This window comes from Stegostoma tigrinum, chromosome 22 (genome assembly GCF_030684315.1).
Source record: "Stegostoma tigrinum isolate sSteTig4 chromosome 22, sSteTig4.hap1, whole genome shotgun sequence".
NCBI classification, from domain to species: domain Eukaryota; kingdom Metazoa; phylum Chordata; class Chondrichthyes; order Orectolobiformes; family Stegostomatidae; genus Stegostoma; species Stegostoma tigrinum.
The window spans coordinates 8,625,663-8,638,670 of NC_081375.1; the positions used below are offsets into that span (position 1 = coordinate 8,625,663).

Consider the following 13,008-nt stretch of genomic DNA (forward strand, 5'->3'; position numbering starts at 1 on the left):
GCCAACGTCAGAGCGGCATCTCTTGTCGCAGGGCCCAAGACAGCAATGTGGCCTTTCCACCTCCGCTTCACTGCCGCCAGTGCTGGACCCACCTCAGGGTGAAGTTGCCAATCCTCAGCCACTATTTTCTGTCACTCGGCCTATCTCACAAATGTGATCCCTGACGTAGCACCCGATGGTTCCGATACCCGATCCTGTGCTCAGCCCAGAAAAGTAAGTATTGGCTCACTCGAGTCTGCGCTGGGCACATATGCCACCACCACAAGGTACATGCTGGGTTCACTCAAGTCCACACTGGTATGTCTTGCTGATGCTATCTGAGATCAGCACAAAAGGTGAGTTAAGGAACTGACAAGAAAAAAAATGAAAAGCAGGAAAAAACCTTAGAAGAGATAATGGGAACTGCAGATGCTGGAGAATTCCAAGATAATTCCCAGGCGGAACCCTGCAGCCACATGGTATCAATGTGGACTTCACCAGTTTCAAAATCTCCCCTTCCCCTACTGCATCTCTAAACCAGCCCAGTTCGTCCCCTCCCCCCACTGCACAACACAACCAGCCCAGCTCTTCCCCCCCCACCCACTGCATCCCAAAACCAGTCCAACCTGTCTCTGCCTCCCTAACCGGTTCTTCCTCTCACCCATCCCTTCCTCCCACCCCAAGCCGCACCCCCAGCTACCTACTAACCTCATCCCACCTCCTTGACCTGTCCGTCTTCCCTGGACTGACCTATCCCCTCCCTACCTCCCCACCTACACTCTCTCCACCTATCTTCTTTACTCTCCATCTTCGGTCCGCCTCCCCCTCTCTCCGTCCCCCTCTCTGATGAAGGGTCTAGGCCTGAAACGTCAGCTTTTGTGCTCCTGAGATGCTTGGCCTGCTGTGTTCATCCAGCCTCACATTTTATTATCTTAAAAACCTTAGAAGCCCTACTCTGCCTCCATATAAATGACGTATCTAAAGAGTTGTCATTTGAACAAAGCACCACTCAATTATCAGTGAACATTCCCAGTTCTAGTATAACAAAGGAAGAAAGACCTTTAAAGAACCATCTAAATCTGGTTGGATCAAGGACACTGATCTAACTGCTTATTGCCATTAATGTTGCTATGCAAGCACAGTTTGTCCAAAATTATCTTTGTACATTACAGGCTAGAATTTCTGTGACTGGTATGCAAAGGTGCCCAAAACTGTGTCTTCTGCCTGATGTATCATGCATGGCAATGTCTGATGCAATTGCTGGGTTTGTTCTTTATTACATGAAATTACAGTTGGTTGCACCTAGAAGTTTGTGCTGGTAGTCTTGTTCAGTGGTGGTTCTGCACATCTTCCTGTTTCCCAGTTGGGGTTTAGATGATTCTCCTGAGAATTCTGTACAAACAGTCTTCACAGACAGACTTATAAGTTCAAAATTTTAAAATGGCTGTCTTCTCAAATTTTTGAACCATGTTTCCACATTAGACATTGGGTTAGTCTAGATCTGGAGGGTTAGCCTATTCTGTAGTATTCAAGATAATTAAATCATTAACTGGCTTAGCCATTAGTTTAGATGGCTGCCATTGGTCTTTCGTCAGAAAGGAAGACCTCTTTACATCTCCAGGGAAGTCAAAGTTAACGAATTTCTGTATATCCTTGGATATATTAGTACTCTTTATGAGGTAAGTAGTCAGCAATAGCCAGCAGTATCGTAGACAACCAAATATTTAAACAGAGCCTGAATTTTTATATGTATAAAAAGTCTTAACCAAGAAATTGGACAAGAAGTGCTAAAACATTTCAACATGTTGATGTGGAGTTTTTGTTTATTTGGGTTTGAGGACTGCTACCCTACTTGCTTAAAAAACATGAGGTTATGATGGCCAATGGCAATGCTGTTTGCATGAGCCACAAGATCTGGGAATAGATAAATAAACATTAAAGTAAACCATGAAGGATGTCCAAAGACATAAATGCATTCTGCAAAGTATTGCTTTTCAGCCTGATACTGCTGGCCAATACAAAGTCCTTGATGAATCTTATAGTAATTTCAATGCTCAGCGTACACAGTTATACAGGAGCTTAAACGTGTTAAGTGTTAATAAGAGCTTTATTGCAAAATGCTTGTGACAAAATCGCTGTATAAACATGTTTATTTACTCTCACACACGATAGATGTGCCAGGGCTGCACATATGGTTGGTGAGATAGTGGTGGGTATGAGCAGTCTGATTGATGCCAGCTGATCTCCTTGGTATGCTCCTTTGATCCTCTTCAGCTCCCAGCAATAAAATCTGTTGCAAGGTGCATCAAAGCAAGTAAATATTTAACAAAAAATTGCCACTGGAAAATAGAAGCATGTATCTTTGCAGCTCACTCAATCAAGCAAGAACATTTCTGGCCTTTATTGCCCATGGTCAGTGTAGAAGTTAATGTTGAGAGAAATTTCTGTCAAAGATGATATGCACACCTCCCTATTAATATTCTATTTATATGCATCTTGTATTAACAGTAAAACTATTACCCCAGCTGAAAACATGTAATGGGAATTGTCACAATGCATAATCAAAACGAGAATCCAGTGATTTTACAGCGAAACATATCTTTTTCTTTTTGATATCTCACCCTTTGAAATTGCATGGCTTTTTGCAACCAACAGTAAAGCTGCCTATCTTTAACAAATAAAATCTGCTCTGAATTCCCAGATGTTTCAATCAAAAAATCTCTGGGTCTTATGTAAAGGATTATTTTAGCTTTTGCTGAAGCTGAATATAACTGCGTAACTAAAATGCCATTCCCCTTTCTCAGCTTTTCTAAGACCATTAAGTGCAATTCCTGCATATTTCTGTCCTCTGTTCCTACTCCACATTCTGCCCCCTGGAGGGAAGGTCAACCAGCATGCAAGAAAGGGCGCACAAAATGCCTCATAATAGAATATGGAAACTGTGACTGTTATTGCTTCAAATGGGTTTCAGATGCTGATAGGCAAAATACAATAAAGAACAGCTGTATGTTTCTCAAGTAGGCTTACTTCTGCCCTCACCCGCTCACTGACAACTAAAGCCATTATAATGTTCCCTGAATTATCACTGGCTGAAATAGGATTGCATCAAAATAATTCAAGAATCAGCACAAAAGTTTCGAACAAAGAGTTGGAAAAGCTTGGTATGAGAAAGCAACAAGGTTGAAGAGGAAGTCTATTCATCTGAAATGCTACACGATCACATGCATTATAAGGGGGGATCTCTGTACGTTTGAATTATATCTCTTAAACTTGCTTTATTCCTGGGTTTTACGTTTGAAAAGGGTTAAGAAAGGGTTACCTGCAGACTACACTAGAGGCACATCACAATTAGTAATAACTGGGAAATGGGCAAATTATATTGCCACTGGAGCAGACTTCTTGTATTCTTAAAAAATTCATTCACGCGATGTGCACATTGCTGGCTGGACCAGCAGTCATTACTCATCCATAGCTGCCCTTGAGGTGTCAGTGCACTGCCTTCTTGAACAGCTGCAGTCTATGTACTGTAGGTAAATTCACAATGCCTTTAGGGAGAAATTTCCAAGATTTTGACCCAGCGACATTGTAGAAGTGATATTCAGTATTCCCAAGTCAGGGTGGTGAGTGACTTGAAGGGGATCCTGCAGTTGGTGGTGTTCCCTTGCGTCTGCTGCCTTATCCTTCAAGGTGGTAGTGGTCATGGGTTTGGAACGTACCATCTATCTCGATGACAGTAAAAAGGGTTCTACACAAAGAAGACCTTGCACACCCTCAGCTGCTTTGGGTTGGATGCTACTTACTCTGACTGAACAAGCAGTATCAGTACAAGAACCTGCAAAGGTCATTCCTGTTACTTTGTAAATATTTCCAGGTATCCATTAGCCTTAATATAAAACTGAAGAATGATGGTCATTTCAGATACATTGACACACAGTTAAACATATCTTCAAATATATTTTTCCCACAGCATGTAGTTCAGGTCTCTCCCAAAGCCATTCCTTAATTGCTTACTTACCAATTTAAAATAACTTCCAAAATTCTGGACAATAACCCCAGTATGGTTGCAAGCCCCAAAGCAGCAACAACTGCCATGGAGCTGTGACTGATCCCCAATAGTCTTTAAAAATTTTGCTTTTCCAATCAATTGTTCACACAGCCTTGATTGCTGATGCTGTAAAGAAAAGTCTGTGTGAAAAGGAAATGTTCATTCTACATGAATTTTCACCTACTGCTCAATGAAACAATTTGGGGCAGGGTGGAGGAGTTTGTGAAGCAATACTCTGGGTATGTGCTGAAGGGAGGTGGAGGGTGTGGAGGGAGATGTAGGTGGTATGTGAGCAGAGGTGGAGGGAGCTTGCAGGGTAATGTGAAGGGAGATGGTGGGGTAAAATTGGGTGTGGGGAAGGGAGGGAGAAAATTTGGGGAGTATGAAGAGTGAGGAGGCAATACTGATAGGGTGATACTGAGGGAGAGATAATGAGGAGGAATGCTGAACTGAAGCCGCTGGTCACCCTGCTCTACAACTCATATCCACCATCCCCAAATGTTCACATGGGTCTGACAAAGTCTGAGGCTTTAAGATGGAGCCACAAGGGTTTGAGAAGCACTGAACTAAGGCCTGATGTTGATATAGACTATTTCAAAGCTGCAGCAGTGTGTCCTGGAAAATGTGCAAAGCATGAACTGAAATGCTGTTAACTAACATGTCTTATCTTAAATCAAAGATACAAACTTATGTATGATAATATTATGATGTTGCCAGACTTGTCATTGCAGTTTGCCAGACACTTTATTGAATCAAGCTTATTTTTTCTGTATCTTACAAGAAAACATGAAGAATGTAGAAGAGTGTACAGTTCTTGTACCGATTCTGCTTATTCAGTCAGAGTAAGTAGCATCCACCCCAAAGCAGCTGAGGGTGAGCAAGGTCTTCATTAGTTATTTCCCCTCAGATGAACAAGTACTCTTGAACTAGCTGAATTTCTAAATCAATAGTCTGGCTACGGCTGTGTAATGCCTTCATCCAACTGTCAGGGATATTTTAGAAAATAGCAATCTTGCAAAGCACACAAGGACCATAAAACTGTAAGACCATAAGACATAGGAGTGGAAGTAAGGCCATTTGGCCCATCAAGTCCACTCCGCCATTTAAATCATGGCTGATGGGCATTTCAACTCCACTTCCCTGCATTCTCCCCGTAGCCCATGATTCCTTATGAGATCAAGAAGTTGTCGATCTCTGCCTTGAAGGCATCCAACGTCCCGGCCTCCGCTGCACCCCGTGGCAATGAATTCCACAAGCCCACCACTCTCTGGCTGAAGAAATGTCATCTCATTTCCATTTTAAATTTACCCCCTCTAATTTTAAGGCTGTGCCCACGGGTCCTAGTCTCCCCGCCTAACGGAAACGACTTCCCAGCGTCCACCCCTTCTAAGCCATACATTATCTTGTAAGTTTCTATTAGATCTCCCCTCAATCTTCTAAACTCTAACGAGTACAATCCCAGGATCCTTAGCTGTTCATCATACATTAAACCTACTATTCCAGGGATCATCCGTGTGAATCTTCGCTGGACACGCTCCAGGACTAGTATGTCCTTCCTGAGGTGTGGGGCCCAAAATTGGACACAGTATTGTAAATGGGGTCTAACTAGAGCTTTATAAAGTCTCAAGGAAACATAACACTTATTCATTTATTTTTCCTCTTGTAAGTTAATTCAGGTCGCTTGCATTTTTATTTATTCAGTGCATTTGAAGCATTTGGATTTTTGCAGTAAGTCAAAAGAATATCTAAAATCAGGAGAAACAAAACAAATATTTAATTAAGCTCCTTTTTTATTTCCTTTTTATGGTTGCTTTGGTTAATGGCACCAAGTTGAGAATGACTTGCAAATGAACGAATAGCACATTGAAAGTCCTATAAGAAAACAATTACAAAGCCAAAGCTAATCAGTTAGTTAATCAGTTCAATAGTTTCCCATCTTTCTTTGTTCGAACGTGATTTACCTTCATCAACCTAAAAGTGCATGGTAGGTTTACAAAAAAGGTACAGCAAATATGCTCTAATCCCAAAATTACAGACGAGAGGCAGACCACTCCCTTAAGGTTTAATTCAAACCCTGTGAGGTTGCTGACTTGCTCGGTGAGCTGGCTTGTTTTCGTTTAGATGTTTTGTCACCATTCTAGGTAACATCATCTGTGAGGCCTCCGATGTTGTTCTACTCTGCTTGGAATTTATACTGACCGGTCCATTATGGTGAGTAGTGTCATTTCCAGTTTTGTTCTGTATGGATTTTATATGGGGTCCAATTCCAAATGTTTGTTGAACGCATCATGGGTTGAGAACCATGTCTGTAGGAATTCCTGTGCGTGTCTATGTTTGGCTTGAGCTAATATGGTTACATAGTCCCAGTTAAACTGATGGCCTTCACTATCAGAGTGTACTGATATTAAGGAAAGTTTGTCATGTCGTTTTGTTGCTAGCTGATGTTCGTGTATTCTGATGGCTAGTTTCCTTCCTGTGTGTCCGATGTAATGTTTGTGGCAGTCGTTGCATGGTATTTTGTTGGCTCTGCATGTTGTGGGAATGGGGTCTTTAATCCTTGTGGGTGTTTGTCGTAGAGTGGCTGTGGGCTTGTGTGCTACCATGATTCCTAGTGGTTGTAGGAGTCTCGTTATCAGTTCTGATATGTTCTTGATGTACGGCAGTATGGCCAGTGTGTTATGGCATACTGTGTCCTTTTGTTGTTGTCTTTTTAGTAGCCACCTGCAGATGAAGTTGCGGGAATATCCGTTCATTGCGAAGTTTTGTATACATACTAAATTTTCTTACCATCCTCTGTGTAAAAAAAACTTGCCTCTCATCTCCTTTAAATTTTCCCCCTTTTACCTTAAATCTTTGTTCCGTGGTAGTTGACATCTCTAACCTGGGAAAAGACTCTGTCTTTCCAGTTTATCCAAGCCTCTCATAATTGAGCTGTGTGTCCAATCTCTCCTCAGACCTAATACCTTGCAAATCAGGCAACATCCAGTAAACCTTTTCTGTACCCCCTCCAAAGCCTCTATATCCTTCTGGTAGTGTAGGGTCCAGAACTGTGGCCTTACTGCAGTCAAATGCAGCCTGACCAAAGCATGATACAACTGCAACATGACCTGCCAATTTTCATAAACTGGGCCCCATACTGATGAAACAAGAATTCCATATGCTTTTTTAACCATCTTATTCATTTGTGTTGCCACTTTCAAGGAACTGTGGACCTGTATGCCTAGTTTCTTCTGTATGTTAATGCATCTAAGGGTTCTGCCATTTACTGTATACTTTCCTCCTGCATTAGACCTTCCAAATGCATCACCTCTCATATCTCTGGATTAAAATCCATCTGCTGTTCTTTGATAGGTTTCCAGCCTATCTATATCCTGCTTTAGCAATCCTCCTCACCATCCGCACCGCCTCTAACCTTTGTGTCATTTACAAACGTAGTGATCAGACCACCTAAATTCCCCTCCATTTCATTTATGTATATTACAAACAACAGCACTGATCCCTGTGGAACATCACTGGTCACAGATCTCCAGTGAGAAAGACACCCTTCCATCTCTGCTTTGTGTCTTCTCTGACCAAGGCAGTTCAGCATCCATCTTACCAGCTCACTACGGATCTCATCAAGAATAAAGGCAACCACTATGTGACTGCATACAATCTGCAATTACTTCACTTCAATCATAATTGATTATGAAATGCATTCCTTCAGAAAACTTATTATTAAAGACAAGGTTAGACATTCTTTGTATACAAAACTTTTAACTGGGAAACTCATGAAGGGCTGGTCAGTTGGAACTGAACACAAATTTGCTCGTCACCATCAATGCTTCCAATTCCTTCTGGATTGGCATTTAACAATGAACTTGATTTCAACAGTGTGTCTCACAATCTCAATATTCCAAAGTATCCAACAAAGTACATTGAAGCATATTTTATTTTGTAAATTAAAAAATATGGCAGTCAAATAGTGCATACCAAGATTCCCTAAACATCAATGAGGATAAAATATTAGCTAATCTGCTAATAAGGGATAAATAGTGATCAGGATACCAAGGAGTCTTCTCTAGCCTTTGAAAATGCTGACATTGAATTCTTTACAGCAACCTAAGGGATCAAATCGGACCTCAGTTTACTGTTATATCTGAGGATTATACTGGACTAAAGAGTCTGCATGGATTTTGTGTTCCAGTCTCTGGAGCAGAACTTGAACCCAATACATTCTGATCTTAGAAATGACTGCACCACTAACTGAGCTATGGCTGAATTTTAATGACAGATTATTGCAAAAGTAAAAAGCACAATAATTATAAAACATATAGTCACAAAATCAAATAGCAAAGTAAGATTTTTCAGTCCAACTTGTCCAAGCCAACCAGCCATCCCAATCTGACCTATTCCGACTGCCAGCACTGGCACATATCCTTCTAACCCCTTCTTATGCACATACTCATCCAGATGCCTTTAAAATGTTTCAATCGTAACCGCCATCACCACTTCCTCTGGCAGCTCATTCCATACACACACCACCCTCTCTGTGTGAAAGTTACCCCTCAGGTCCCTTTTAAATCCTTACCCTCCTCACCTTCAAGCTATGCCTTCTAATTTTGGACTTCCCTACCTCAGGATAAAGGTCTTAGCTTTTCACCTTATCCATGCTCCTCATAATCTGATAAATTTTTATATCATTCCGCAGTCTCCGACACTCCCATTCAGCCTCTCCCTGTAACTCGAACCCTCCAGTTCCGGCAACATCCTTGTAAAATCTTTTCTGCACCCTCTCAAATGTAACAACACATTTCCTATAGAAGTGAAACCAGAACTGTCCACAGTATTCTAAAATTGGCCTCACCAATATCCTGTACAGCTGCAACGTGACATCCCAACTCCTACACCTAATGTTCTGACCAATGAAGGCATGCCAAACACCTTCTCCACCACTCTGTCTACCTGTAACTCCACTTTCAAAAAGCTATGCACCTGCACCCCTTGGTCTCTTTGTTCGGCAGCATTCCCCAGGGACCTACCATTAACAGTACAAGTCCTGCTCTGGTTTGCCTTATGAAATACAACACTTCACACTTATCTAAATAAAACACAGTCACTCCTCATTCCATCTATCAAGTCGTGTTGTACTCTGAGGTAATCTTCTTCATTGTCCACTACACCACCTATTTTGGTGCGAACTGCAAACTTATTAATCATATCTCCTATATTCATATCCAAATCAATTACATAAGTGATCAAGAGTAGGAGACCCAGCACCAATCCTTGTGACATACTGCTAGTCACAGGCCTCCAGTCTGAAAAGTAACGCTCCACCACCGCCTCTTGTCTCCTACCTTCAAGCCAATTTGGCCTCATCAATCCTCTTTATCAACTCTTCAAAAAACTAAATCAAGCTATAGAGGCACAATTTGCCATGCATGTAGCCATGTTGATCATTCCTAAACAGTTCTTGCCTTTCCAAATGCATGTAAAACTTTTCCCTCAGAATACCCTCCAACAACTTACCCACCATTGACATAAAGCTCACCAGTCTATAGTTCCCTGGCTTTCCTTACATGTGGCTTAGGCTATCAAAAATGCTATAACGGGTCAGTGGTTGTGTCAGGTAACATGAATGGTTAACCAAAACATACAAGCAAGCAATCAGAATGCAAAAGAACATGTAACAGGCACCTTGCGGTAAGTAAATGGAAGTCAGAGCTTAAATCCAGATGTTGGAAGTTTCTAATACAAATACATAACATAGCAGCTTCATCATGCATGGTACATCTTCTATAAACTCTCAAAACTTGCAAGTCCTTCTTGAAAATGTATTCTTCTCATGGATTAGGCACCATGTGTGTGTTTTGGGGTTCTCTGGCTGAAAGTTGTATTGAGCTGTAGATATGGATTTCGAGCAGACTGTTTCCTTAGTGTACAAGATTGTACCATAGTATTGTTTACACCTTCATCATAACCAAAGAATGCATCATGTGAAAATGCCAATTAGGTAGAACGACAAAAGACAATAATTTGACGATAGCTTGGATCAATTTATTCCTTTCCTCTATGCAGAAAATGTTGATAACTAATATCAGATGGTTTCTGATTGTGTCTCTAATCAGGTGGCAGTTGGGTGGCCTGGATCTGCAAAAATATTCTCTAACTATACACTGGGAAGATCACAGGAAATGGTCCTGGTACTAACTGGACAGAATTTCCAGCACTGACATGCGGAGAAGACCTCTGTTCCGGAAACCTGGAACAGCAGGTTTTGCCGAACCAAATGTTGGGAGAGAGATTAAAGGGTTGGATGAGAGCTTCAGAAGATGACTAGAGAGAGAGATCAAAAGGAAGGATGGGTGATGGTAGTGATTGCTGAAGTTCAGAGGGAAGGTTGTTGATTTTTGGGAAATTCATTTGCAAGTCAGTTTGCAACTCAGGTATCACATCTGACACAGAAATTAGCTTATAACCAAGAACTTCCAATCCGGGACAGAAGCTTTATTTGTAACACTGATCAGACTAAAAATGCCCACTTACCTTTAAGTCATGGGATGGAATTTCCTTGACAGGAGACTCCCATAAGAAGGGAGTACGGAAATAGGCTATTCAGCCTACCAAGGACCACTTTGTGGAGCATTTGCGCTCTGTACGCTATAATCAACATCATCTTCTGGTCGCTAACCATTTTAACTTCCCCTCCCACTTCCTTGATGATATGTTCAACCAGTGGCCTCCAGTGCCACAATGACACTACATGCAAGCTGGAGGAGCAACACCTCATATTTTGTCTTGGGAGTCTACAGCCCAATGGACAGAATTGACCATTGGTAAAATCTCACCAACTCAGGCCTCGTCCCTGTCTAACCCTCCCTCTCATCCCTGCCTCCTTGTCCTGACACAACCTGTCCATCATCTTCCCCACCTATTTTCCCCACCTTTCCCACTGACTAGTGCCTACTATCCCCTACCTGCCTCTACCATTCACCATCCCACCTATCTTGACCCAGCCTCTCCCCTCCTCCCTCTATTTATTTCCCAGCTCCTCTCTCCCCAGTTCGGTTGAAGGGTCCCAACACAAAACATCGACTTTCCTGCTCCTCTGGTGCTGCCTGACCTGCTGTATTTCTTTAGCTCCACACTGTGTTGACTTGAATTCATAAATACTGTATTCCATTCTTCACAGATGCACACTACTCCAAATATAATGAATTATTTTGAGTGCTGCTATATTTAAAGTATAGATATCTGACTATTACATACAACAAAATCTCACAAGTGATAACAATCTGTCAAATGACAATATTGGCACAGGAAGGAATGTTGGCCAACATACTATGCTCTTTGTCAATTATTAGCACTTCAATATCTACCAGAACTGGCATTTGTCACCAGTTTTATACATTTATATAGCATTTTCCCAATATGTGGATCATGATACCCAGTGAGGTTATGAGATGGAATTTAGGGATTGCAAGCTCCAAGGCAGCACTGGCTGCCATAGAACTGCGACTGATTTCTGACAACTACGAAGTCCATGTAAAGTCCATATTTGTTTTGTTGGTGGGTGTGATATAATGGGCTGCTTGGAGGTTTGATTGCTGCTGCAAAAAACCTATGGACAGATCAAGGTCTTTTTGACAAAACCTTGTTTTTTCATCATCTCTCCCAGTACATTTTGAGAGGTCTAATAAGGAAAGCAGTTACACAATGCAGGGTAGGTCCCCAAAGAATACTGTGGAACAAAGGGTTCTTTGTGCACAGGTTCATAGATCCTTGAAGGTGTCAGTATAGGTAGACAGATTGGTGAAGAATGCATACAGATACTTGTCTTCATTAACTGGGACACTGAATGTGAAGCAGAGAAGACTTGTTAGCATTGGTGAGACCACAAATGGAGTACTGTGATAGTAGGAACTGCCAATGCTGGATAATCTGAGATAACAAAGTGTAGAGCTGGATGAACACAGCAGGCCGAGCAGCATCAGAGAAGCAGGAAAGCTAACGTTTTGGGTCTAGACCCTTCTTCATAATTTTCTGAAATGTCAGCTTTCCTGCTCCTCTGATGCTGCTTGGCCTGCTGTGTTCATCCTGCTCTACACTTTGTTATCTCAAGTGGAATACTGTGTTCAGTTTTGGTTGCCACACTATTGGAATTATGCAATTGTATTAGAAAGGACGCAGAGCAGATTCACTAGGATATTGCCTGGGATGGAAAGTCTCAGTTATGAGGACAGAATGAATAGTCTAGGTTTATTTTCCCTGGAGCAGAGGAGGCCAAGGTGGGATTTGATTAAGGTATAAAAATTGAGAGGCTTAGATAGGGTACGTCATGAGAATCTTTTCTCTATTGCAGACTTGCCTGAGACCAGAGGACATAAGTTTAAGGGGAGGAGTAAGTATTTTAATGAGGATTTGAGGAAACGTTTACTTTCCCCCAAGAAGATAATGGAAATACAGATTGCACTGCCTGACAGGACAGTTGAAGCAAGGACTTTAGCAACATCTGGAAAAGAAAGTTAAGAAACATCTGGAAAAGCACTTAAAATGCCAGGGAATAGTAGGCTGTGGACCAATTGCAGGTAACTGTGATTGGTGAACTTTGGTGTACGTTGGTAGGCATAGAGATGGTGAGCTGAAAAGCCTGTTTCAATACTTTATGACTCTAGAACTGCTTGAACCTGTACCATCTGCCAAGCACCACCAGCACAAGCTCAACAAACGAAGCCTCCAACATGCTCTGTTCAACAATTCAGACACCTCCAAATTTTCATTCTGGGTTCACAAAACCCTAAATATTATAATGGGATCACAGGAAAAGGTTTGAGATACGCTGTATTAATATGTTCAACATTCAGTCCCACACAGAAATATAAATCTAGGTTACGTGTCCAACCATCAACTTTGGGTTCAAACCCTGACTGTCCAACTTTGAAAGTAAGATGCTGTACAAGCTGAACCAAGTCAAAAGATGCTATAATCCATTCAATGTGCAAAGC

The 13,008-nt window shown here is 41.7% G+C and overlaps 1 protein-coding gene across 3 annotated transcripts in view; it reads right to left on the minus strand.

Moving 5' to 3' along the window:
• The window catches only part of cep112 (centrosomal protein 112), a 473,221-nt gene that overhangs the window by 256,810 nt on the left and 203,403 nt on the right, over window positions 1-13,008 (minus strand). The gene's annotated exons all lie outside the window — the stretch shown is intronic.